Below are 26,900 nucleotides of genomic sequence, written 5' to 3'. Positions count from 1 at the left end.
ATCAAAAAGCAAGGGCCATAGATTTAAAGTAATTGGAAAAAGGATTAAAGGAGGGTTACAGAGTAATGTCTTTCACCAAGAGGTAGTGGGGGTCTGGAGCTTACTGCCCGAAAGGGTTGTAGAGACAGAAACCCTCACCTTTTTAGAAAACAACACTTGGATATGTGCTACAGATCTGTGGACCAAAAGCTGGAAAGTGGGACTTACTGAGAAACAGACATAATAGACCAAATGTCCTCCTTCTGTGCCGTAAATATTCCATGTTTTATGTTTCTAGGTGAGTGGGACTTGGTGTGAACACGAGAACATGAGGGACAGAGTTTCAGATGAGCTGAAGATGATGGAGAGTGGAGGATGTGAGGCCACCCAGGACAGCATTGGAGTAGATTTGGTGATGTGCCACATTATCAACAACGGTGGTTTAGGTGGGGCAGTCGGTGGGCAGATTTTCCAGGTGGGGAGGCTGTGGGTCAAGTCTTAAGCAAAACCAGATGGCCAATGTAATGATCCACTATCAGGCCATAGTTGGGAGGGACCTTCGCCGTGATGAGGGAGGGAAATGTAGAGCGGGGCAGTGATTGTTAATCTTCTGATAGAGTCTGAGGAGACAGTAGTGGGTGGAGTGAGTGGGATTGGGAGGGAAGTTGGCTTGTTAGCCCCACCCCCTGAGTGTGCAGGGAAGGATAATAAGAGAGGAAGATGGGCAGCTTGGGGCTGCTGCTGATATGGAGGCAGAAACAAGTGAGAGGGGCATAGAGGGTAACCGTGGGATTGAAAGAGCACAGTAACACCAAAGAACAAGCCACGGTGGGGGATAGACAATGTACTCCACATAGGTGGCTTTTAAATGTGTAGCTTGAACCTGTAGATCCACCAACTGACTCCTCGGGCAGGGCATGTTAAGAGGTGGAGGAGAGGAGATAGGTGGAAAAGGGCAAAAGAATGTCCCTGGATAGACTTACAAGGAAGAGGAGTGCAGCAGGGAGTTGCACACTATGGCAAGCACTAAACGAGAGAATTACATCGACTAGTGAGCGCTGTATTATTGTCATGTCTTTGACAACCTGTATAGATGTCTCAGTAGGCTTTTGTCCACCCACAGTTCTTATGTTAAATCAATCTTATGTATCCTCTTTGGGACGGAGGCTACAGCTTTGCTCTCCGTGCTTAATTGGATTGTAAACAGATGATGTCTCAGACTTTGAATTGTTCAAACTGCATAATGAATAATGAATTGTCTCCTTTTTCTCCCAAAGGCAATGATTTATTTTGGATGACTCCAGCCCTCCTCTTCCTCAGTCACATGGCTGTTTGTCACATGACAGTGTGGCAGGTGAGTGTTGTCAAACTGTTCAGCTATGGGGGGCAGAGGGCACGAGAAAGGGCCCAATCCTCATCTTGCCCCTGAGCCACACAATGACTTTCCACAAGGTCACTGCAGCGTGGTAAGGAGCAGGAACTCTTCCCATTCATTTTTCTCCCTCTTCCCCGCCATAGTCCACATTCCTGAAGCCAACTGGAGTGACACTGACAGTCCAGCTCAGATCAACCAACTCACCATGGACTAGGAATAAAATTTGGGATCTGCTCAATCAACGAGAAATTCAATTTTTGTTCTGATGCGGCCCCGATATGAGTGAAATGCCCGGTTGGATAGGAAACCAAGATCTGGTCATTGTCCCTGTCCCCCCAGTGTCACAATAATCAACCTCTTTTCTCCTGATCTCTGCTGGAATCTGAATAGTTTCAAAGAGCAATTGTGCAAAATGTGTGAGGTCATCCACTTTGGATCTGAAAAATACTTTCTAAATAGTGAAAAGATTAAAAAAAAGTGCAAGTCCAAAGAGACTTGGGGGTTCATGTGCATAGATCATTAAACAGGCATGGAGAGGTACAAAAATTTAAAAAGGCTACTGGTATACTGGGCTTTATATCTTGGTTGCCATCCTTCCATCTATGATGGACACGCAGCAAACAATCCATTTAGATGGGGTATCTTCTCGGTGCCCCTGTGCTGATGGCTTTGAAGGCCAATCCTTGAGAGGCAGGTTCTGCCACAAATGCCACACTTAAAGCTGCCAAGTGACGCTGTGAGTTGTTGTTTTCGGCGTTGACGCCTGTTGCCAAGCTGCTGTAGTCACTGGTCATCGTGGTAGTGCACGCCAGTCCACAGGATGTGTTGCTATTTCCCTCTTCCGCCATCTATTGACTCCCATGTGTGACAATCAACATTTAGAGACTTCATGTCAAACTTGCAAGCATCCTTGAGGCGGACCTTTGGGTGCCCCACTGAGCGTCTGACCCCGGCTACCTCACCATACAGAAGGTCCTTGGGTATGCGACTGTCATCCATCCTGCGGATGTGGTCAATCCACCAAAGCTGCCTCTGCTTGCTTAGTGTCATCACACTTGGGAGCTCTGCCTTTGAGAGGACTGCTACTGTTACGACCAGGTGAGAAAGAGGCCTAGGGTTCCCTTTCATACTTCACCTGGTGTTACTGTAATAGTAAGCCTGTAAAAGCCCGTTCCGCTATTCAATGAGGATCGTGGCTGATCTGTGGCCTAACGTCATAACTGTTTTTGACCCATATTCCTTAATACCTATCGTGAACAAAAATCAACCAACCCCATATTTAAATTAACAATTGACCTAGCATCAATTGTCACTGTGGAAGATATTTCCAAACTGCTACCACATGGTGGGATTTGAACCCACATCTGCAGGATTTTAGCCTGGACCACTGCAATATTACCACTTACGCCACCATCACCTCACAAACAGCAGCTGGGGGCTGTTGTACTATGTTAAAGGTGCTATACAAACACATGTTGTTGTTGTTAACTAAGCTCTGCCTTGGGAGGATGTCTTTGTAAAATTTAACTTTAAGGGAGGTGATGTTGTGGTTCCAGGGTGATATTCTAACCTTGAAGCTCAGGTGGTACATGTATTTGTTCAAGCTTAGCTCTTGTGGTTTGTTAATTCCTACAAGTGTTAGTGAATTGTGAGGGATATCAGTGGTAAAACACACTGAAGGTTAGCTGGACCACAGCTTATCAGTAAAGTAAAGATCACACCACACTGCTCTTGTAATGTGCCTTGATCCCAGTCTCAAGGAGTATCCAGTACTGGAGGAACCTCCAGAGATTTTGGTTTCTGCTGCCTACTGATTTTGGGGTTTTCATGAGTAAGATTAGCAGCCTAGTGGCAATCTGTAACGGCTGGTTCCAAGCTGCTTACTGAGATTGTGACGATATAAACCCATTGCACTGAGGATCCTGTAAAACGGCAGAGACACTGAGGGTCTCATCCTATTAATCTGCAATATAAATGCAAACCCAGAGGTGAAAGGACAGTGTTTTCTGTGGAGTTCAGATAAGAAACAACAACATCTTTCATTTATATAGCACCTTTAATGTAGTGAAATGTCCCAAGGTGCTTCACAGGATCGCAAAATTAACACTGAACCAAAGGAGACATTAGGAGAGTTGGGAGAGCAAAATTGTAGGGATGGAATTCCAGAGCTTCAAGTTGAGACAGCTGAAGGCACAGCCACCAATGGTGGGATGAGGGAAGGCCATGATGGTCAAGAAGCCAGCGTCAGAGTGATGGAGGGTTATCAGAGGGTTGGAGGAGGTTATGGAGAAAGGGATGGATGTGGTGACCTAGTGGTTCTGGGCATTCATTTCCATGCTGCTGCAACATGTTGAATGTATTGGGAGATGTGATAGATCCACAGACGTCAATCTATACAGTGTTGTGTCCCCACCTTACCCTGGCTTGTTGGGAATGGCAGCTTACGGGGAGAAGAAATATTGAGTGGGGCAAGTCAAACTCGATCTCTCTCTCGTACTTTCCACTGAAGCAAGAAACATTGGCAGGAATAAATAAAAGGACTTACTTTGGAATGACCTGAGGAGTTGCATCAGACGACTCATCAGCCACAACCTGGCAGATGTTGCCTTCTTCCAAGGTTACGGTTTCCACAGGCGTCAAATGTCCCAGAAGCCCTCTCTAGAAGAAGAAAGCAGCACAAAGATGCTAACAGGGAGCCCAGACTGAATTGCACTGGCACTGCCAACGTGTCAATCGGCACATGCAGTGTCTGCCATCATGATGTAACACAGGAGATACAGCATGATGTTCAGGAATGACTGCTTCCTGAGCAAGTGAGAGTGCTTGAAGCCTAGTGACGTTTCTCACTTGAACAAGTTAGTTGATACCATTTGGAACAATACAATTGGTCTTGGTAGCTTTGTTGTTGCTTTGGGACAAGGACTATTATCAATTTTTTTTATGTATTTAATCATGGTATGCTGACATCAGTGGCAAGGGTCAGCATTTATTGCTCATTCCTAATTTCCCTTGTGGAGGTGGTGATCCACTTTCTTGGACTGCTGCAGTCCGTCATAGCAGCTTTTGATACAACTGAGTGGCTTGCTTGGCCATTTCAGAGGGAAGTTAAGAGTCAACCACATTGCTGTGGGGCTGGAGGCACATATAGGCCAGATCGGGTAAGGACAGCAGACTTTATTCGCTAAAGGACATTAGTAAACCAGTTGGATTTTAATGACAATCAGTAGTTTCATGGTCAATATTACTATTACTAGCTTTTTGTTCCAGATTTGCTTAATTTACTGAATTTAAATTCCCCAACTGCCATGGTGGGTTTTGAACTCTTGTCTCTGACTATTAGTCCACCTCTGGATTACTAGTCTGCTATATAAAGACTATTCTAGCATACCCATGGACTATATGCAACTGGAAGGTGTATGGGCTAAATGATGTAGGTCCTGAAAGTATGTTAGATTCATGAAAAAGGTTATAGTATCACCAGGTTAAATTTTACATGGATTTCGCTACCATTCACATACTGGAGCCCACAATACCTGCCTTTATATACACAACCAGTAGAGGTCGCATCAAAACAATGGAACACTTTACCTGTCTCTCTTTGGGGAAAATTTCCAATGTTCCCTCTAAGCTGTGCGGGTGCAGGCCACAAAATCATCCAGAACTTACTGCACAGGGGACAACAGACCACTTACAAACAGCAGTCCCTCTAAGATGCACACAAGTGAGGCCGCACTGCTATCTTAAAGGAAAACGCACAGTGCAACAAAAGGGACATGCACAGTGGAGGGAAATTAGAGGACACATTGCCTGGCTCTCCTTCACTGAGTCTTACATTCATCTGATTGCATGGTATCTTCAGACCTGCAGTAACCAGTCGATTTCTCCTTGCGTTCGATTCTCTTCCTTAACCTTTTCAATATCCTGTTTGGTATTGCCCATATCTCAGGTGCTAAGTGGTCTACCTAGCCCCCAAAATGGCAGGAAGAGCCTGGAGGTCAGAAGCACATTTTCCGCCATACAAGTGCAGGAGATTGCGCTGGTGATTCAACTGCCTCAATGCACAACTGAAATGTGAACATGGGAAGGGCATAATGTCTACGCCTAGTATCCTAGCAGCAGTCATCACTCTTCCATCCTGCGATAGTCTGCGGTGCTGCCATTATTTCAACCATGCCACCTAAGGGCAGGGTGTTGGGTGGCAAGGGATATCCCCTCTGGCATGGTTCATGACCCAGACGGGAACCCAGGCACAGCTACCGAGCAGGCCTATGAGGGCCATGATGTTACAAGGAACATTATCAAGAAGACAGTCGATGAGGTCAAGCAACCATTCCAGAGGAGGTTCACACTCGAGTTGGTATCCATCTTTGCCATTGTCTGCTTCATGCTCTACAACTTCACAGTCATGAAGGACCACCTTAGCAACAAGAGTGGGAGGAGGAAGTGGAGGAGGAAGTGGGAGAAGAAGATGAGGGAGAAGAGGAGGAGGTGTAGGCAGTGACCACAGGAGCCTCTATCTGCTCAGATCTCAGAGGCAATCCGCAAGGAGTGCATCACCTAAATCAGCCCTCCCATTCTCCAACAGTCTCACAACCCTTACCCCTCCTTGCAACTGCCATTTAGTAGCTTCCTTCACTCCAAACTTATTGGTCTTTCACCAAAACAAATACAGAACAAAAATTACATTTATCAAACAAGTCATGTTGGCATTGACAAAATAAAATGACTAATTACCCTTGGGCAAGCCCTTCGTGCCCTTAGTGTCGTTTGCACGTCTACTAACCCTAGGGCATCTTACAAAGTGTTTTCGCAGTGACTGCAGCTTACAACAACAACAACAACTTGTATTTAAATAGCATCTTTAACATCGTGAGATGCCCCATGGCACTTCACAGGAGCACAATCGGACAAAATGTGACAGAGTCACAAGAAGATATTAGGGCAGGTGGCCAAAAGCTTGGTCAAAGTGGTAGATTTTAAGGAGCATCTTAAAGGAGGAGAGAGAGGTAGAGGCGGAAAGGTTTAGAGAGATAATTCCAGAGCTTTGGGCACATCTGGCTGAAGGCACGGCTGCCAGTGATGGAGCGCTTAAAATCAGGGAGCACAAGAGGCCAGAATTGGAAGAGCACAGAGATCTTGGAGGGTTGTAGGGCTGGAGGTTACTAAGATAGGGAGGGTTGACGCCATGGAGGAATTTGAAATGTAGGATGAGAGTTTAAAAATTGAAGTGTTGCTTAAACGGGAGCCAATATAGGTTAGTGAGCACAGAGGTGATAGGTGAACAGGACATGGTATGAGTTAGGATGAGGGCAGCAGAGGTTTGGATGACCTTAGGTTTATGGATGATGGGAGATGGGAGACGGGCAGGAGTGCTTTGGAATAGTCAAGTCTAGAAGTAACAAAGGCATGGATGAGGATTTTAGCAGCAGAGTTGAGGCAGGGGCAGAGTTGGGTGATGTTATGGAGGTGGAAATTGGAGGTCTTAGTGTTGGTACAGATATGTGATGGGAAGTTCATTTTGTTGTCGAATACGTCTGGTTCAGCCTCAGACAGTTGCCAGGGAGAGGGATGGAGTCAGTGGCTAGGGAGCGGAGTTTGTGGCTGGGACCAAGGACATTGGCTTTAGTCTTTCCAATATTTAATTGCAGGGGATTTCTGCTCATCAAATACTGGTTTTCAGGCAAGCAGTCTGACAGTTTAGAGATGGCGGAGGGGTCAAGAGAGGTGGTGGTTGGTGGTGAGCTGGGTGTCGTCCGTGTACAGGAGGGGCCTGACATTGCATTTTCAGATGATGTTGCCAAGGGGCAGCAAATAGATGAGAACGGGGCCTGAGGATGAGAAGCCATTCAGTGCAAAGTGTGACGAAGGAAAACAGTGAAGATATCTTTGTAAGAAACATGGTGTAGAATGTGGGAATGTAGATTGTAGAATGTAGGGAACAGGAATTTTTAATGTGAGGTGAGAGGAGTGGAAGGTGAGATGCTCAAAGGAGGAGAAAGTGCCAGAGGAGTAGCGGGTCAGCCCAAGGGGTGATTTGGTGATAAGCACCACACCGCCACCACGCCAGTCTGAGCAGGGTAAGTGGTGGAAGATATAATCAGGTGAGAGGAAGGTGTCATCCCCCCTCGGCCAGGTTTCCATTCAATGCAATCATCCACAATAAGAGCATCAGATATAGGAGCAGGAGTAGACCATACGGCCCAATGAGCCTGCTCCGCCATTCAATATGATCATGGCTAACCTTGGGCTTCAACTCCATTTTCCTGCCCGGTCCCCATATCCCTTGATTCCCTGAGAGACCAAAATCTGTCTATCCCAGCCTTAGGTATATTCAACAAAGGAGCATCCACAACCCTCTGGGGTAGAGAATTCCTAAGATTCACACCCCTTTGAGTGAAGTAATTTCACCTCATCTCAGTCCTAAATGATCTGCCTCTTATCCTCAAACTGTGCCCCCTTATTCTAGACTCCCCAGCCAGGGTAAACAACCTCTACCCTACCTACCCAGTCAGGCCCCTTAGTAATCTTGAATCTTTTAATGAGATCACCCCTCATTCCTCTAAACTCCAGAGAGTATAAACCCAATTTATTCAGCCTCTTATCATAAAACAACCCTCTCATTCCAGGGACCAATCTAATGAACCTTCGCTGTACTGCCTTCAATGCGAGTATATCCTTCCTTAAATATGGAGACCAAAAATTGGACAATATTCCAGGTGTGGTCTCACCAAAGCCCCGTACAATTGTAGCAGGATGTCTTTATTCTTGTGCTCCAATCTCCTTTGATATAAATCTCAACATGCCATTTGCTTTCCTAATTGCTTGCTCATGGATGGCAGTACATTGGTGAACAGACATTCTGGAGAGAGATGCAGACAGGACCAATGAGCACTGGTCCACAAGGTGAATGGGACAGATGGAAGGTTGGAAAATTAGGCCCCTGTGGGTGTGCTGGTGGGAAGGTCAGCAAGAGCCGAGAATGGGAACATTTGGTTGCGGCTCATAAAGAGTCGATGATGAGTGCCTCAATGCACCCTTGCAGGATGCTAAGAGAGGCACAGAGGGAAGTTATAGGCTTAGCTGAGTTGTCAGATCTGGGAGAGTGGCAGAAGAGTAGGATGATTGAGGAGTGCTGAAGGATTATAGTAGCGAATTGGGAGGGCAGAGTACACAGGAAAGCAACGAAAGGAGACATGAATAGAGTGGTCGAGGCAGGGTAAGGAGAAATAGAAGACTAAAAGCAAGAGAAAAAAGAATTAAATGATGCATGCAGATCCAGAGCAGGAGTCAAAACATGCACGCGAATGGACACAGGGAAAACTCAAATTTCATAGTCCCAGTTATATAGTGAGCTACATATATCCTGTCTGTGGATGGATAATGGAGAGAGAACAATAGGAGAGAGTTCAGAGTTAGAGTCAGAGAACCCGTGATAGAGTCGGCATGTAACATGGATGAATTGAGGTCCAGGTTTGGAGAAAGCTATGGCAGGTGGTTGAGTTCAGAAGCTATTTGAAGGATTGACATCGGAGGTTGCACTGCTGGAGGTAAGTATGTCGAAATGAAGATCCAGGAAATGTGTGGAATTGGTTGCAGGGCAAAGTTGGAGGTTACAACTAAGGAGGTGCAAGATTCCAGAGCTGCCATCACACACACTTTGACCTCAAGCAACTCCGAGCTTCAAGAACCCAACAGCAGGCTGCAGTATCTTGGCCTAGGCTGGGGCAGAACAGAGCTAGCTGCTGGTGTGCCACTGACAAGGGCACTGGCGGAGTGGGTGGCAGGGCAATAGGCATGTTGTTGTCCCCAGAGAGGACAGTTGGTGAGTCTTCTATGGAAACAAGGCCACTCTCCTGGGTCTGAGCCTCAACACTCCTAGGGCTCTGCTAAAGAACAGGTGACACTCTGGAAGTTCCTTTCAACAATGTTCCCCGAATCCTGGATGGCGGCTATCTGAGCTTGCGATACTAGCTACCTTTAACTGGAGTCCTGGATTCCCAATATTGTCCCAGCTTCCCAGAATAGGTCAGCAGCCAATGATTAGGACTGGCCGCTTGGACGAATGATTAGCAGGCTGTTTGCTTAGCATAGTTTCCAGGCCATGTTGTTTCAAATATTATTGAAATTGCAAACAACAACAAATTCTATTTATATAGCAGCATAAACATCCCGAGGCAATTCACAGAGGTATTTATAAATTAAAATTTGACACCGAGCCATATAAGGAGATATTGGGGAAGGTGACCTTGGTCAGAGAGCTTTAAGTAGCGTCTTAAAGGAGAAAAGCCAGGTAGAGAGGCGGAGAGTTTAGGGAGGGAATTCCAGAGCTTCGGGCCCAGGCAGCTGAAGGCACGGCCACCAATGGTGGAGCAATTAAAATTGGGGAAGTCCAAGAGGCTAAGATTGGGGGAGTGCATATATCTTAGAGAGCTGTGGGGTCGGACATTACAGAGATTAGGGAGCGGAAAGGCCATGGAGGGATTTGTAAACAAGGGTGAGAATTTTAAAATCAACGTGTTGCTTGACTGAGAGCTAATGTAGGTCAGGCATAATGTGGAAGCCTACGTTGCCAGTGTCAGGTTATGTAACTGCTGACGGGCATCGTAATTGAATTCTTCTGTGTCCCCATTTTCCAACGGAAATCCTGGACACCAAAGAGGTCAATGACCACTGAATGTAACCCTAGGCCTGTGGAATGTGGCCGTCCATGAATCGGGACCTACGGGAGAAGAAGGGGAGAAATTTGATGCAAGAAAAACCCCATAATGACCTTAATCTTCCATCATGACTCCAGACGGAGGCCTTCACAATCCCCAAAAATAACAGCAGAAACAGGGGGTAACAGGGTTACTCTGGATCAGCAGGCTATCTACCCCAAACTCCTATCCCAGACGTTCCCCTTTGTTCCTCCTTCCCCCCTCAACCGTTGCACTCTCCTCAAACTCCAACCCCCACACCGCCTCTCTCTCTCTTTCACTGGCTCTTTAGTTGCTTAGAAACTGTTAAATCCCTAACTTCTTCCAGCTCTGACGAAAGGTCATCAACCTGAAACATAGGGCAGAACTTTCGCCCACTGTGTAATTTAGCACTGCCAGCCGCCATGCCAGTTTGTTAGCACCATCCCGCCCCTGAGCTATCTTCCTGCAGGCGGGATCGGGGTGGAAGGGCAACCCAGCCACACGTGGTGGGTAGTCAGTTAAGGTAAGTTTAAGGCCAATTATCAGAGGCCGACTGGAAAGTTCCCATGCTTGTCGGGAACACGGCAGATGCTTGGAGGCGACCTTTCGACGACAGACAGGGGGAAGACTTTCAGGCACCTCCACACTGCCCCTCCCACCCCCCTAACCTGGCCAGACACTAACCTGCAGCTCCTTGTGAGCTGGGCTCTCCTATTGGCCCCCAGCTTCGAGAAGCCACCATTAATTGGATGGTGACTGCGCCCTCTGGCCACTAATTGGCCAATCCAGGGAAACATCATTGCTGTGTGACTGCTCCCGACAAAAATGTCGGAACTCCCATTTGACCCTGATCTCGGGATCCCAACTCGAAAGGCCAATTCCTGCCCATTAACTCTGTTCTCTCCATTGATGTTGCCTGACCTGCCGAGTGCTTCCGGTATTATCCAGCATTGCACTGAATCCCCCTTGTGTTTTGGTTGTCTCATGCTAGACTGTAAGATCACTATGAATCTTCAGGGCATTTCCCCACGATTGCAACACAGCAGCAGACTGTGAAGAAAATGCATCAGCCCATTTTCTAGGAATTGGATGATGTCATATAGGCTATTGAAGTCATTTACATTAATAATTATTCCAAATACTCATTCGTTCTCTTGGCATTGTTTAATATTACTCACACTGTTGCCAGGAATCTGCTTGGATATACTCCAGTTCCGTCCTGCAACTCTTGCCAAAGTGAGCAGAACAACCTCTGAATAAATTCATCTCCAGTGTTCCTTTTGCTTTTCACTTTTCTGTTTTCTTCCTCCCTGCCCCCCAGGAAAACAAGAAGCTCGGAGTTTCGAGGCCCCTACATCTGCATCAAAGCTTCCACGACAGGGCGTGAAGAAAACAAAGACTGTTGCTTCGGCCATCAATTCTGTCACGAACCTACTCCAAAAACCCGTGGAACAGTCATTTGAACAGGCTACAGTGAGCATGCTGATGAATCGTGCATCAAAGAAATGATACAGTTCATGGCTCACCCCAATTGTATCAATATTGTTTTTCATTCATTCATGGGATGTGGGCATCGCTGGCCAGGCCAGCATTTATTACCCATCCCTAATTGCCCTTGAGAAGGTGGTGGTGAGCTGCCTTCTTGAACCGCTGCAGTCCATGTGAGGTAGGTACACCCACAGTGCTGTTAGGAAGGGAGTTCCAGGATTTTGACCCAGCAACAGTGAAGGAACGGTGATATAGTTCCAAGTCAGGATGGTGTGTGACTTGGAGGGGAACTTACAGGTGGTGGTGTTCCCTTGTATTTGCTGCCCTTGTCCTTCTAGTTGGTAGAGGTCGTGGGTTTGGAAGGTGCTGTCTGAGGAGCCTTGGTGTGTTGCTGGCGTGCATCTTGTAGATGATACACACTGCTGCCACTGTGCGTCGGTGGTGGAGGGAGTGAATGTTTGTGGATGGGGTGCCAATCAAGCGGGCAGCTTTGTCCTGGATGGTGTCGAGCTTCTTGAGTGTTGTTGGAGCTGCACCCATCCAGGCAAGTGGAGAGTATTCCATCACACTCCTGACTTGTGCCTTGTAGGTGGTGGACAGGCTTTGGGGAGTCAGGAGGTGAGTTACTCGCCTCAGGATTCCTAGCCTCTGACCTGGTCTTGTAGCCGTAGTATTTATATGGCTACTCCTGTTCAGTTTCTGGTCAATGGTAACCCTCAGGATGTTGATAGTGGGGGATTCAGCGATGGTAGTGCTGTTGAATGTCAAGGCGAGATGGTTAGATTCTCTCTTGTTGGAGATGGTCATTGCCTGGCACTTGTGTGGCGCGTATGTTACTTGCCAATTATCAGCCCAAGCCTGGATATTGTCTAGGTCTTGCTGCATTTCTACATGGACTGCTTCAGTATCTGAGGAGTCACGAATGGTGCTGAACATCGTGCAATCATCAGCGAACATCCCCACTTCTGACCTTATGATTGAAGGAAGGTCATTGATGAAGCAGCTGAAGATGTTTGGGCCGAGGACACTACCCTGAGGAACTCCTGCAATGATGTCCTGTAGTTCAGATGATTGACCTCCAAAAAATTAACCATCTTCCTTTGCGCTAGGTATGATTCCAGCCAGTGGAGGGTTTTCCATTGACCTCAGTTTTGCTAGGGCTCCTTGATGCCATACTCTGTCAAATGCTGCCTTGATGTCAAGGGCAGTCACTCTCACCTCACCTCTTGAGTTCAGCTCTTTTGTCCATGATTGAACCAAGGCTGTAATGAGGTCAGGAGCTAAGTGGCCCTGGCGGAACCCAAATTGAGCGTCACTGAGCAGGTTATTGTTAAGCAAGTGCCGCTTGATGGCACTGTTGATGACACCTTCCATCACTTTACTGATGATTGAGAGTAGACTGATGGGGCGGTAATTGGCCGGGTTGGACTTGTCCTGCTTTTTGTGTACAGGATACCTGGGCAGTTCTCCACATTGCAGGGTAGATGCCAGTGTTGTAGCTGCACTGGAACAGCTTGGCTAGGGGCGCGGCAAGTTCTGGAGCACAGGTCTTCAGTACTATTGCCAGAATATTGTCAGGGCCCATAGCTTTTGCAGTATCCAGTGCCTTCAGTCGTTTCGATATCTCACGGAGTGAATCGAATTGGCTGAAGTTTGGCATCTGTGATGCTGGGGACTTCAGGAAGAGTCCGTGATGGATCAACAACTCAGCACTTCTGGCTGAAGATTGTTGCAAATGCTTCAGCCTTACCTTTCGCACTGATGTGCTGGGCTCCCCCATCATTGAGGATGGGGATATTTGTGGAGCCACCTCCTCCAGTTAGTTGTTTAATTGTCCACCACCACTTACAGCTGGATGTGGTAGGACTGCAGAGCTTAGATCTGATCGGTTGGTTATGGGATCGCTTAGCTCTGTCTATCGCATGCTGCTTACGCAGTTTGGCACGCAGATAGTCCTGTGTTGTAGCTTCACCAGGTTGACACCTCATTTTGAGGTATGCCTAGTGCTGCTCCTGGCATGCCCTCCACTCTTCATTGAACCAGGGTTGGTCTCCTGGCTTGATGGTAATGGTAGAGTGGGGGATATGCCGGTCCATGAGTTACAGATTGTGGTTGAGTAGAATTCTGCTGCTGCTGATGGCTTACAGCGCCTCATGGATGCCCAGTTTTGCATTGCTAGATCTGTTCAAAATCTATCCCATTCAGCACGGTGATAGTGCCACACAACACGATGGACGGTATCCTCAATGTGAAGGCGGGATATCGTCTCCTCAAGGACTGTGCGGTGGTCACTCCAACCAATACAGTCATGGACAGAAGCATCTGCGGCAGGCAGATTGGTGAGGACAAGGTCAAGTATGTTTTTCCCTCGTGTTGGTTCCCCCACCACCTGCCGCAGACCCAGTCTAGCAGCTATGTCCTTTAGGACTCGGCCAGCTCGGTCAATAGTGGTGCTACCGAGCCACTCGGTGATGGACATTGAAGTCCCCCACCCAGAGTACATTTTGTGCCAGTGTCACCCTCAGTGCTTCCTCCAAATGGTGTTCAACATGGAGGAGTACTGAATCATCAGCTGTGGGAGGGCAGTAGGTGGTAATCAGTAGGAGGTTACCTTGCCCATATTTGACCTGATGCCATGAGACTTCATGGGGTCCGGAGTCGATGTTGAGGACTCCCAGGGCAACTCCCTCCCTACTGTATACCACTGTGCCACCACGCCGGTGGGTCTGTCCTGCCGGTGGGACAAGACATACCCGGGGCTGGTGATGGCAGTGTCTGGGACATTGTCTGTAAGGTATGATTCCGTGAGTATGACTATGTCAGGCTGTTACTGGACTAGTCTGTGGGACAGCTCTCCCAACTTTGGCACAAGCCCCCAGATGTTAGTAAGGAGGACCTTGCAGGGTTGACAGGGCTGGGTTTGCCGTTGTCGTTTCCGGTGCCTAGGTCGATGCTGGGTGGTCTGTCCTGTTTCATTCCTTTTTATTGACTTCGAAGTGGTTAGGTACAACTGAGTGGCTTGCTAGGCCATTTCAGAGGGCATGTAAGAGTTAACCACATTGCTGTGGGTCTGGAGTCACATGTAGGCCAGACCAGGTAAGGACAGCAGATTTCCTTCCCTAAAGGACATTAGTGAACCAGATGGGTTTTTACAACAATCGACAAAGGTTTCATGGACATCATTAGACTAGCTTTTAATTCCAGATTTATTAATTAAATTCAAATTCCACCTTCTGCTGTGGTGGGATTCGAACCCATGTCCCCAGAGAAATACCTGGGTCTCTGGGTTACTAGTCCAGTGATAATACCAATACACCACCGCCTACCCTCAATAGAGCTTAAACAGCTCAATAGAGTCATAGAGTTATACAGCACAGAAACAGGCCCTTCAGCCCATCGTGTCCCTGCCAGCCATCAAGCACCTATCTATTCCAATCCTATTTTCCAGCACTTTGCCCATAGCCTTGTATGCTATTGCATTTCAAGTGCTCATCTAAATACTTCTTAAATGTTTTGAGGGTTCCTGCCTCTACCACCCCTTCAGGTAGTGTGTTCCAGATTCCAACTACCCTCTGGGTGAAAATTTTTTTCCTCAAATCTCCTCTAAACCTCCTGCCCCTTACCTTAAATCTACGCCCCCTGGTTATTGACCCCTCCGCTAAGAGAACGTTTCTATATAATAAAAGCAAAATACTGCGGATGCTGGAAATCTGAAACAAAAACAAGAAATGCTGGAATCACTCAGCAGGTCTGGCAGCATCTGTGGAAAGAGAAGCAGAGTTAACGTTTCGGGTCAGTGACCCTTCTTCGGAACTTCGAGAACGTTTCTACCTATCTACCCTATCTATGCACCTCATGATGTGAAAACACACAAATGACATCTGATATCTAGGAACATAGGAACAGAGGTGCAGGAGTAGGCCATTCAGCCCATCGAGTCTGCCCCACCATTCAATTAGATCAAGGCTGATCATCTACCTCTACGCCACTTTCTCGTGCTAGCCCCATATCTCTTGAAGTCATTAGTTTCCAGATATCTATCGATTTTGTCTTGAACATGCTCAATGATTGAGCTTCCAAAGCCCGTTGGGGTAGAGAATTCCAAAGATTCACTACCCTCTGTGAAGAAATTCCTCCTCATCTCAGTCTTAAATGGCCTACCCCTTATTCTGAGACTATGTCCCCTGGTTCTAGACTCACCAGCCAGGGGGAACCATCCAATCCACATCCACCCTGTCAGGCTCTTAAGAATTTTGTAAGTTTCAATGAGCTCACTTCTTATTCTTCGAAACTCTCCAGAATACAAGCCCAGTTTCAGCAATCTCTCCTCATAAAATAATCCCATCATCCCAGGGATTAGTCTGGTGAACCTCCATTGCACACCCTCTATGGCAAGTATATCCTTCCTTAGCTGAGGAGACCAAAACTGTACACAATACTTCAGGTGCGGTCCCACCAAGGCACTATACAATTGCAGCAAGACTTCTTTACTCGTACTCAAAACCCCTTGCGATGAAGGCCAACATACCGTTTGCCTTCTTAATTGCTTCCTGCACCTGCATGCTAGCTTTCAGTGACTCATGAACAAGGACAGCCATGTCCCTTTGGACATCAACACTTCCCAACTTCTCACCATTTAAGAAATACTCTGCCTTGCTGTTTTTTTCTACCAAAGTGGATCTCTTCACATTAATTCACATTATATTCCATCTGCCATGTTCTTGCCCATTCACTTAGCCTGTCCAAGTCCCCTTGAAGCTTCCTTGCATCACAGCTGACATTCCCACCTTGTTTTGTGTCATCAGCAAGTTTGGAAATATTACATTCGGTCCCCACATCCAAATCATTTATATAGATTGTGAACAGCTGGGACCCCACTAGTAACAGCCTGCCATTTTGAGAATGACCCATTTATTACTACTCTCTGTTTTCTGTTTGTTAAACAATTCTTGATCGATACCAGTACATTACCACCAATCCCATGGGCTCTAATTTTGTTTACTAAACCTCCTGTGTGGGACCTGATCAAAAGCCTTCTGAAGATCCAAATACACTACATCCACTGGTTCTCCTTTATCTATGCTACAAATAACATCCTCAAAAAACTCCAACAGGTTTGTTAAACATGATGTCCCTTTCATAAATCCATGTTGACTCTGCCCAATCATATCATAATTTTCTAAGTGTCTAGTTTTCACATCCTTTATAATAGATTCTAACATTTTCCCTACTTCTGACATCAAACTAACAAGACTGTAGTTTCTCATTTTCTCTCACTTTCTTAAATAGTGGGGTTACATTTGCTAATTTCCGTTCTGGAACATTTCCAGAATCTATAGAATTTTGCAAGAGAACTACCAATGCATCCACTATCTCCTTCAACACTCTGGGATGGAGCTCATCTGGTCCAGGGGGTTTATCAACACTCAATCCATTAATTTTTTAAGTACTGCCTCTTTATTAATACTAATTTCTTTCAGTTCATCATTTTCTCAAGTCCCTTGGTTGTCCAGTATTTCTGGGAGATTTTCTGTATCGTCTTCCGTGAAGACAGACACAAAGGCCGGAATTTTATGCCACCCCAACGAGCCGGATGGTGGCGTAAAATGGAGCTGGAGGCTCCGGGAGGCTTTTCCGACTCTGTCCTGCCTCCTAGAATTGAATTTGCTGCAATCGTGATATTGGCGACAGACTCCATAAGCGAGACTGCCGTGGTCCCCAATCCTCCAGTGGTGAATGTACGCCACAGCTTCCAAACGCCAGCCGTCATTTCAATGCTTAAAGTGCGATGGGTCAGCAGACAACAGGATGTGCTGTGTCTACAAATGAGAGGCTGGATAGGCCACTTCAGGGAGGATTGAAGTTGATCACATATTGCTGGCCTGGAGTCACATGTAGGCCAAACCCTTAGTAGATTGGTAGGTTCTGTGCCTGAAGGACATCTCCGAAACAAATGGGCAATTCAGCAAATTGGTGAGGGCACCGGTAAATGGTGGAATTCTGAGGGCACCAGTAACTTATGCAATTGGGGGAGGGCATCAGTAGCCAAGGGAACTGGGGAGGGCACCAGTAACTGGGAGAATTCGGGGAGGGCACTAATAAATTGGGGACGGCATCAGTAACTGTGGGAGCTTGAAGAGGGAATCCGTAAATGGGGGTTTAGGGGAGGGAACAGTAACTGGGGAAACCGGAGAGGGCCAGTTAATGGGGGAATTTGGGAGGGCACCATTAAAAGGGAGATTTGAGGAGTGTAGCAATACTGGGGGAATAAGGGAGGGCACCAGTAAATGGGGGAATTGAGGAGGGCACCAGTAAATGGGGGAATTAGGGGAGGGCACCAATAACTGGGTGAATGGGGAGGGCACCAGTAACTAGCAGAATCAAGAAACCATTGCCAGTTTTGAGCATGTCTCAGAGACGGAAGGATAGGGTGCACTGGTTCTTGGATGTGGCAATGGAGGTCCTGTTGGAGGTATCCCGGAGGAGGAGGAATTCTGGCAACAAATACTGGCCGTGCCAGCAACATTCACATCCCATGAAAGAAGTTTTTAAAAATTTCAAGCACTGCTTAAAGAGATACTCACCATTTCATGGGCATTGCTGCTGGAGGTGTGAAGAGGACTTCTGAAACACATCAGGGGGAGACTTTCTGGGGCTCCATGTCAAGAGTTCATCAACACTCGCGCAACATCAATGCTGGAAATTCTCTGCAGGTTTCTCCTAAAACAGTAAGTACAGGGCAGGTACAGGGCATTCCTCCTCCTCTGGGCCTCCTCCACCAGGACCTCCAGTGCTGATCCCTGAGACATGTTGGAACCTGGTGATGTGTGCCAGCTAAAGCACTCCACACCTTCAACAGAAATGAATTTGTAGAGCCCACATATCCTTGCTACCAAAAAATTGTGTCTGATTAGCACTTGAGTGCTGGAGCTTTCTGCTTCAGCACCTCCAGGCCAAGTTCAACTTATGGTCTTCTTTAGCCTCCTTGTCTCGGGAGACAATGGGTAAGCACCTGGAGGTGGTCAGTGGTTTGTGGAGCAGCACCTGGAGTGGATATAAAGGACAATACTAGAGTGACAGACTCTTCCACAGGTGCTGCAGGAAAAATTGGTTGTCGGGGCTGTTACACAGTTGGCTCTCCCCTTGCGCTTCTGTTTTTTCCTGCCAACTGCTAAGTCTCTTCGACTTGCCATACTTTAGCCCCGCCTTTATGGCTGCCCGCCAGCTCTGGCGATCGCTGGCAACTGACTCCCACGACTTGTGATCAATGTCACAGGACATCATGTCGCGTTTGCAGACGTCTTTAAAGCGGAGACATGGACGGCCGGTGGGTCTGATACCAGTGGCGAGCTCGCTGTACAATGTGTCCTTGGAGATCCTGACATCTTCCATGCAGCTCACATGGCCAAGCCATCCCAAGCACCGCTGACTCAGTAGTATGTATAAGCTGGGGATGTTGGCCGCCTTGAGGACTTCTGTGTTGGAGATGCGGTTCTGCCACCTGATGCCAAGGATTCTCCGGAGGCAGCGAAGATGGAATGAATTGAGACGTCGCTCTTGGCTGATGTACGTTGTCCAGGCCTCGCTGCCGTAGAGCAAGGTACTGAGGACACAGGCTTGATACACTCGGACTTTTGTGTTCCGTGTCAGTGCGCCTGGCTTCCTGGAATAGAATAAGCAGCCTATTTAAACAAAGCCCTACAGCAAAGTGTCAACTGATTGTAATCAGTAATTAACCTGCAAATTACTCCTGGCAGTATTTTTAAAAATTTCACTGGAGCTAAGTTAGATAGCCCTGAAAAGAGATGTGGATACTGTTTAAAGAGCCTGTGTTTACTGTAGGGTACTTTTTAAATAAACTATTTGCTGTAGGGCTTTGTTTAAATGCACTCTGTTTTCCTCATGGCACTGTTTCAAGAGACTCTATTTTCTTTAGGACACTGTTTAAATAGACACTTTGCTGTCAGGCTTTGTTTAAATAGGCTGCTTATTCTATTCCAGGAAGCCAGGTGGATAGAACTGGAGCCTAATCTTTACACATTTTATAACCTTTTATTTACAAAGATACACATTACAAACACGCACCTCCTAATCCATCACCCACAGTTTCACTCTGCTCCTATTTATAGGAGTACAAGTGAATCCCCAGTTAATGCCCACCTCCTGAATCCAATTCAAACACTCAATTAATATAGAATTCACATTGTGTCCATCAACTGGCACCCAAAATCAATACCTACTGGAACTACTTAAAGTTAGCCTGCATCTCTTAAAGGGAAGGTACTTTGCGGCTGGACTATGTGTTGGCACTACTGTGTGAACTGAATCTGACCAGGTAAAGGCAGAAAAATGACTCAACTTGGGAAAGCGTGGTCACACATGTTTTCCAACTGCATTGGAGGTTTTAGTAGGAGGGATGTCCTGTATCTGCAGGGGTGAGGGAGGCCCTTCAGACACAGGTGAAAAGGCAGTGGGAGCAGAAAGCCGAGCAGGCCAATACAGGAGTCAAGCCCCAAGGACCTGGATGCAGTGCTGTGAGAAGTTCCATGACCTCATACGAGTGCTCAAGTGAACGCATCCACAAATGTCATGTCCTACCAACTGTACCATTAGTCGCACACTCTGCTCAGTTCACTACATCCCCCATCACTCACCGACCCACAATCTCTATAATCAGGACACATACCGAACAGTCCTATGCTTCACTTAACCTTAGCACTGCTGCAAACCTCACACCCACATCTCACAGCTTGCACACACTGACAGCTATTCAACCATGACAAACAAACAGATTGCACAGGGCTCACCGGCACGCTTCCCTCTCTCTCTTGGAGGACACGGTGACGCATTACTGGAGGCAGCAGGAGCTAACAGAAGGGACAGGCATGGCTGCATATCCTCTGAGTGCTGCAGTGGAAGCTCAGACTGAAGTCACGCAGGCTCAGACTGCTGCCATCACAGCCTTGGATACCAGCTTGCAGGATCTCACGGTCCTCCAACAGATTACTAGCATTACTGAGGTGCCACCCTGGGATAGCCCAAACCTGCTGTCCTCTGTCAGGACAGGCAAAGGCACACGGAAGACAGGAACTAAGAGAATAAACAAGGGTGATTAGTTGACTTTTGTATGCAATATTGCATGATTTCATTTGTAAACTTGCTTCAGAATGTTTTCTTAGTGGTGTCTTTTATTTTTGCTTTGTGGACGAGCAGATGCTACGATGGTCAGTGACGGAGGGAAGATAAGGGGCTGAAATTTATAGTCCCGCTGCTGAGATGGGCAGTGGGTGAAAACAATGGGGGTCCGCCCGCACGGGCTGCACGTCGTGGAGCTGCCACGTTATTCCGCGTGCCCTGATGACGTTGGGGGGGGGGGGGGTGGTGCTGTCCGTCCCTGGCATTGACACCAGCTGCCTGTGCGCAGGCGCTGATGCCATTTTTAATGGGCTTCGAACCCTTCATTTCAATTTAAATATTTAAAAATAGGTTGATTTTTTAAAAATTAAATAAATTGATCCTGGCCCACTCCCACCTGACCCCCCAATAACCATAGAGTTAATTACCTGCACCCCCCCACCCCCCCCCAAGCACCTTGCGCACCTGACCTTCCCCCGAAAAAGTGCATCAGCTGTACACTTTATCCCTTCCCACCATCCCCTACACCAATGAGATGACTGTGACTCCACTCCCCCTGCCCCCTGCACAGAGAAAATTACCTGCACCCCACTCCCCACCAGTGGCTGGTGTTCAGCCTCAGATCCCCGGACGGGGAGTGCCGGCCACAGGCACCAATATCGCACCGGGACAGACAGCGGGAGCGAGAAGGTATTTAATTTGTTTATTTAAATTAATTTAAAGATTTAAATTGGGCTCCCGTCGCCGAGCGGAGTGGGGTCACCACGAGGCCTCACTGCCGCCAGCACTATCGGGCCATGGCGGGCCTCTCCCAGAGGCATTTACCGGCTCCCCCTTTGCAAAGACCACCAATATCGGGGGGGTCTGTAAAATTCAGCCCAAGGTGAGGGAATATTGGTGAATGGGGAATTGGGGTTGAGATTACTGGTACCGCATTTGAATTAGTTCTTCATGTGCAGCCCAGGCAGAAAGGGGTTGACTAGGTCGTCGCCTAACCTCCTCTTCTTCCTCTTCTACTTCCTTCTCCTAACCTCCTGCACCTCAGCTTCTTACTTGATAGATTGATTTTGATAGGTGGTAGCAACGGCTGTCCCTTCATGATAGTGAGGTTGTACAGCATGCAGAAGACCAGTAGGTTCAGGCAGCGGAATTATTCGCGCCACACAAGTACCAGGCAATGATGATCTCCAATAAGAGAGAATCTAACCATCTCCCCTTGACATTCAATGGCATTATGATCATTGAATCCCCCACTGTCAACATCCTGGAGGTTACCATTGACCAGAAACTGAACTGGAGCAGCCACATAAGTACTGTGGCTACAAGAGCAGGTCAGAGGCTGGGAATCCTACAGCGAGTAACTCACCTCCTTACTCCCCAAAGCCTGTCTACCATCGACAAGACACGTCAGGAGTGTGATGAAATACTCACCACTTGCCTGGATGGTGCAGCTCCAACAACACTCAGGAAACTCGACACCATCCAGGACAAAGCAGTCCGCTTGATTGGTACCCCATCCACCACCTTAACCATTTACTCCCTCCACCATCACCGCACAGTAGCAGCAGTGTGCACCATCTACAAGATTCACTGCAGCATCTCACCACGCCTCCTTCGACAGCACCTTTGAAACCTCTGCCACCTAGAAGGACAAGGACAGCAGTCACATGGGAACACCACTACCTATAAGTTTCCCTCCAAGTCACACACCATTCTGACTTGGAAATCTATCACTGTTCCTTCACCGTCGCTGGGTCAAAATCCTGGAACTTGCTCCCTAATAGCACTGTGGGTGTACCGGCACCAGCTGGACTGCAGCGGTTCAGGAAGGCAACTCACCACCACCTTCTCAAGGGCAGTTAGGGTTGGGCAACAAATTTGGCCTTGCCAGCGATGCCCAAATCCCATGAAAGAATTGAAAAAAATGCTGCAGTACACCAATGGTCTGCTCTATCACATTGTTTGTGGAAGCTTGGCTCTCATTGCATGCATGCTATGCACCTGTGGATGCACACCAGAGTCATGAGTCACGTTGTCAGCAGATAGCTCTTGTTGCCCACTAACCATCCTTTGGTTTCCCTTTGCGGCTGAAATACAGCCACAGGATGAAGGCGTCATGACTGCTGCCAGGATACCGGACATTGACCTGCCTATGGTCACACACCAGCTGGAGGTCGAGCGAATGGAATCCCTTTTGGTTTCAGTGTCGAGTAGAGTTGGCATGCAGAGCCCACAAAGCACTGTGGGTGCAATCAATAGTACCCTGCACCATGGGGAAGCCTGCATGCCGAGCAAACCCTCGTGCTCGCTCCTACTGCTTGGCTCTGCCAAGAGAGAGTGAAATGAAGCTCTTTGAACAGAGACCCTCAGTGACCTCCCATATGTAAGTGGGCTGCAAATGGTGAGATGCTGTTAATATCTCCAGCACCAGATGGGAAGGAGTCAGACGCATAAATGTTCATCGCCATGGTCACATTCACAGCCACGGTCCTTGTCCTGCTCTGAGGTTCCAGTAGTGTCTACAGAATGTGGCTGATTTCAGTGAGGATGTCCTTAGCGAAGCGCAGACATCTCACACATTGTTCCTTGCTGATGTTCAGGTAGGAGAATTGATCCCTGAACACCTGTGTGCATATGGCCTCCTACTGAGAGCCCTTTTCCCCTTCTTCCTCCTCCCTCTTCCAGCAACTTCTCCTGCTCTGTGTGACCTCTATACATTCACAGTCATGCTCTATTGCAAGGGAAATGCCCACGAGTGCATCCATGTCTTGGAGCAACTGGCTTCTGCAGAAATAAAAGCAAAAAACTGCAGATGTTGGAAATCTGAAATAAAAACAGAAAGTGCTGGTGATACTCAGCAGGTCTGGCAGCATCTGTGGAGAGAGGAACAGAGTTAACGTTTCAGGTCTGTGATCTTTCATCAGAACTTGTGCAAGTCTTGTGCAGGAGCCTTGAGATCAGCAAAATGCCCTTCAGCGAGTATCACACCACATCCTCCAGACTTTTGAATCTTGAAACAATCACAGAAAGTAGCAAACACATGTAGAATTGGAGCAAAATCCAGAAGAAAGCAACCAGCAACTAACCTGTAAGACATTGTTGATCCCTTTAAATAGGGTTGGTGGGTTTAAGAGGTGTTGCCTGGAGCATTGAGTTGCAAAAATGGAGTCAAATAAGCTTTGCTGCTTGGTGTCATGATCCACACGCACTAAAACTTACAACAAAATGGCATCTGGTGCCCTTCACGTCACAAATATGCCACGGGCACCATTTCTGAATTCTAATGGCACTTGTCGCATCCAATAAACAGCGATGCTGAACCCAATTTTCCACCACGCAGCGCTTACAATTTGGGCTGGGAAACTCCCAGCATCATTTTGACCCTTGAAAAGATTCAAAGGAGAAAGAAAAACAACTTTAACACAGCAAATTTAAGCTTGGAGCTGTAATTGTACACCAAACCAACGCGACAGATGGCTCATAATGTTTTTCAGGATGAGTCATTCAGGAACTATTTCTTGGCCATATCCCAGTAATACGGCCAAGCCCTTAAGCAAAAAGCAGAACATGCTTTCTTTTAGAATTAGAATTAGAATTAGAACATTACAGCACAGTACAGGCCCTTCGGCCATCGATGTTGCGCCGACCTGTGAAACCATCTGACCTACACTATTCCATTTTCATCCATATGTCTATCCAATGACCACTTAAATGCCCTTAAAGTTGGAGAGTCTACTACTGTTGCAGGCAGGGCGTTCCACGCCCCTACTACTCTCTGAGTAAAGAAACTACCTCTGATATCTGTCCTATATCTATCACCCCTCAACTTAAAGCTATGTCCCCTCGTGTTTGCCATCACCATCCAAGGAAAAAGACTCTCACTATCCACCCTATCTAACCCTCTGATTATCTTATATGTCTCTATTAAGTCACCTCTCCTCCTCCTTCTCTCTAACGAAAACAACCTCAAGTCCCTCAGCCTTTCCTCGTAAGACCTTCCCTCCATACCAGGCAACATCCTAGTAAATCTCCTCTGCACCCTTTCCATAGCTTCCACATCCTTCCTATAATGCGGTGACCAGAACTGCACGCAATACTCCAGGTGCGGCCGCACCTGAGTTTTGTACAGCTGCAGCATGACCTCGTGGCTCCGAAACTCGATCCCCCTACTAATAAAAGCTAACACACCATATGTCTTCTTAACAGCCCTATTAACCTGGGTAGCAACCTTCAGGGATTTATGCACCTGGACACCAAGATCTCTCTGTTCATCTACACTACCAAGAATCTTCCCATTAGCCCAGTACTCTGCATTCCTGTTACTCCTTCCAAAGTGAATCACCTCACACTTTTCCGCATTAAACTCCATTTGCCATCTCTCAGCCCAGCTCTGCAGCCTATCTATGTCCCTCTGTACCCTACAACATCCTTCGGCACTATCCACAACTCCACCGACCTTCGTGTCATCCGCAAATTTACTAACCCACCCTTCTACACCCTCTTCCAGGTCATTTATAAAAATGACAAACAGCAGTGGCCCCAAAACAGATCCTTGCGGTACACCACTAGTAACTAAACTCCAGGATGAACATTTGCCATCAACCACCACCCTCTGTCTTCTTTCAGCTAGCCAATTTCTGATCCAAAGCTCTAAATTTCAATCATTTATAAACATGTCTTTAGCGTCTGTGGCAAGAACAGCTTCGTTAATTTAACAGCTGGACCTAAGGAGGGTAGAAGCAAACATCAGGACAGAAAAAGCAGACTGGTGAAACGGGCAGACATGTGGTAGGTGAAATTTAACACAGGGAAGTGAGAAACGATCTATTTTGGAAGGAAAGACAAAGAGAGGCAATGTTAATTGAATGCTGCAATCTTAATGCAGAGAGACCTGAAGATGTACATGCTCTAATCTTTGAAGGTAGCAGGACAAGTTGAGAAGCCTGTTAAAAAAAAGTGAATGGGTTTCTGGACTTTATAAATAGAGGCAAAGAGTACAAAGGCAAGGAAGTTACCTTAAACCTATATAAGTCATTGGTTAGCCCTCACCTAGAGTATTGTGTCCAATTCTGGGCACTACACTTTAGGAAGGATATCAAGGCCTGAGGGAGGTTGCTACGGAGACTTACTGGAATGGTACAAAGGATGTAGGATCAGTTATGTGGAGAGATTGGAGAAAATGAGGTTGTTCTCCCTTACAGCAGAGGAAGTTCAGGGGAGATTTAATGGAGAGTATCAAAATTCTGAAGATCTTTGATAGAGTAGATAGAGAGAAAGTATTTGCACTGGAAGGTCGTTAACCAGAGGAGACAGATTTAAGATAATTGGCAAAAGAACCAGCGAAGGAGTAGGGAGAAATTGAAAATGCCGTGAGTTGTTATTATCTGGAATGCACTGCCTGAAAGGATTGTGGAAGCAGATTCAATTCTAACTTTCAAAAGGGAATTGGATAAGTACTTGAAAAGGAGAAAATTAAATCCTGGGCTATGGGGAAAGAGCAGGGGGTAGTGGGATTAATTGGATGACTTTCAAAGAGCCAACACAGGCACGATGGGCCAAATGGCCTCATTCTGTGCTGTATTGTTCTATAACTATCTGTCCAGGTGCGGACCTTTTATCAGAACTGTAAAACATAAAAATAGAACCATATTTAAATAGAAACAGAACAAAGGGAGGGACGGAAGAAAGGAACATATAGGAGAGACGGGGTAGGGTAGAAGAATGTGCAAACTTCCTCACCAGCACAACAGGATCCATTTTATGGGTCAAAACAGGCCCAACAATAACCAATTTACCAGGGCAGAGACCAACACCCAGCCACTGCTACATCGGTCAGGACCCTTTTTATAGGTATCCTTGGTGACCGCCTGAAATGAGCACCAGCCTTATTTCAATATTGAAATATCAACAGTCCAACAAAGAATTCCCAGCACAACCATTTCTTCCCCACCCACCTCTACCCACTCCCCAAAATCATTTCACACCCCCAGTGACCCCTGCTATAAAAAAGACTTTGTTTTTAAAGTCATTGTTATGGTCAGCGTGGCTATGGGAAAGATAAGGTGCTACTCCCCGAACTTTAAACACTTTAATCACAGAACTAAGAGAAAACCAGCGTTTCTTCAAGTTGTGGACATTTGAAGTAAAAAAGCCCTTCAATATATTTCTGAGACATGATAAGGCACTCTATAAGTGGAGGTTTTAGAAATCGGCTTCCGGTTAAAGGTGGAGACATTGTCATGGAT

At 47.0% G+C, this 26,900-nt stretch overlaps 1 protein-coding gene across 2 annotated transcripts in view; it reads right to left on the bottom strand.

The window, feature by feature from the left end:
* The window catches only part of LOC137353362 (cytochrome P450 2J2-like), a 56,286-nt gene extending 32,207 nt beyond the window's left edge, over positions 1–24,079 (bottom strand). The window contains exon 1 of one of the 2 annotated variants that reach the window (XM_068019537.1): positions 23,742–24,079. The gene's annotated coding sequence lies outside the window, so the exon portion shown is untranslated. Of the gene's footprint in view, positions 1–3,899; positions 4,008–23,741 lie in introns of those variants that run through there. The other variant, XM_068019538.1, reaches the window with a different exon arrangement.
* Positions 24,080–26,900: the final 2,821 nt, after the last annotated feature.

This window comes from Heterodontus francisci, chromosome 41 (genome assembly GCF_036365525.1).
Source record: "Heterodontus francisci isolate sHetFra1 chromosome 41, sHetFra1.hap1, whole genome shotgun sequence".
NCBI classification, from domain to species: Eukaryota; Metazoa; Chordata; class Chondrichthyes; order Heterodontiformes; family Heterodontidae; genus Heterodontus; species Heterodontus francisci.
The sequence above is the reverse complement of the archived record's forward strand: the minus strand, read 5'-3'. Positions and strand labels throughout refer to the sequence as shown.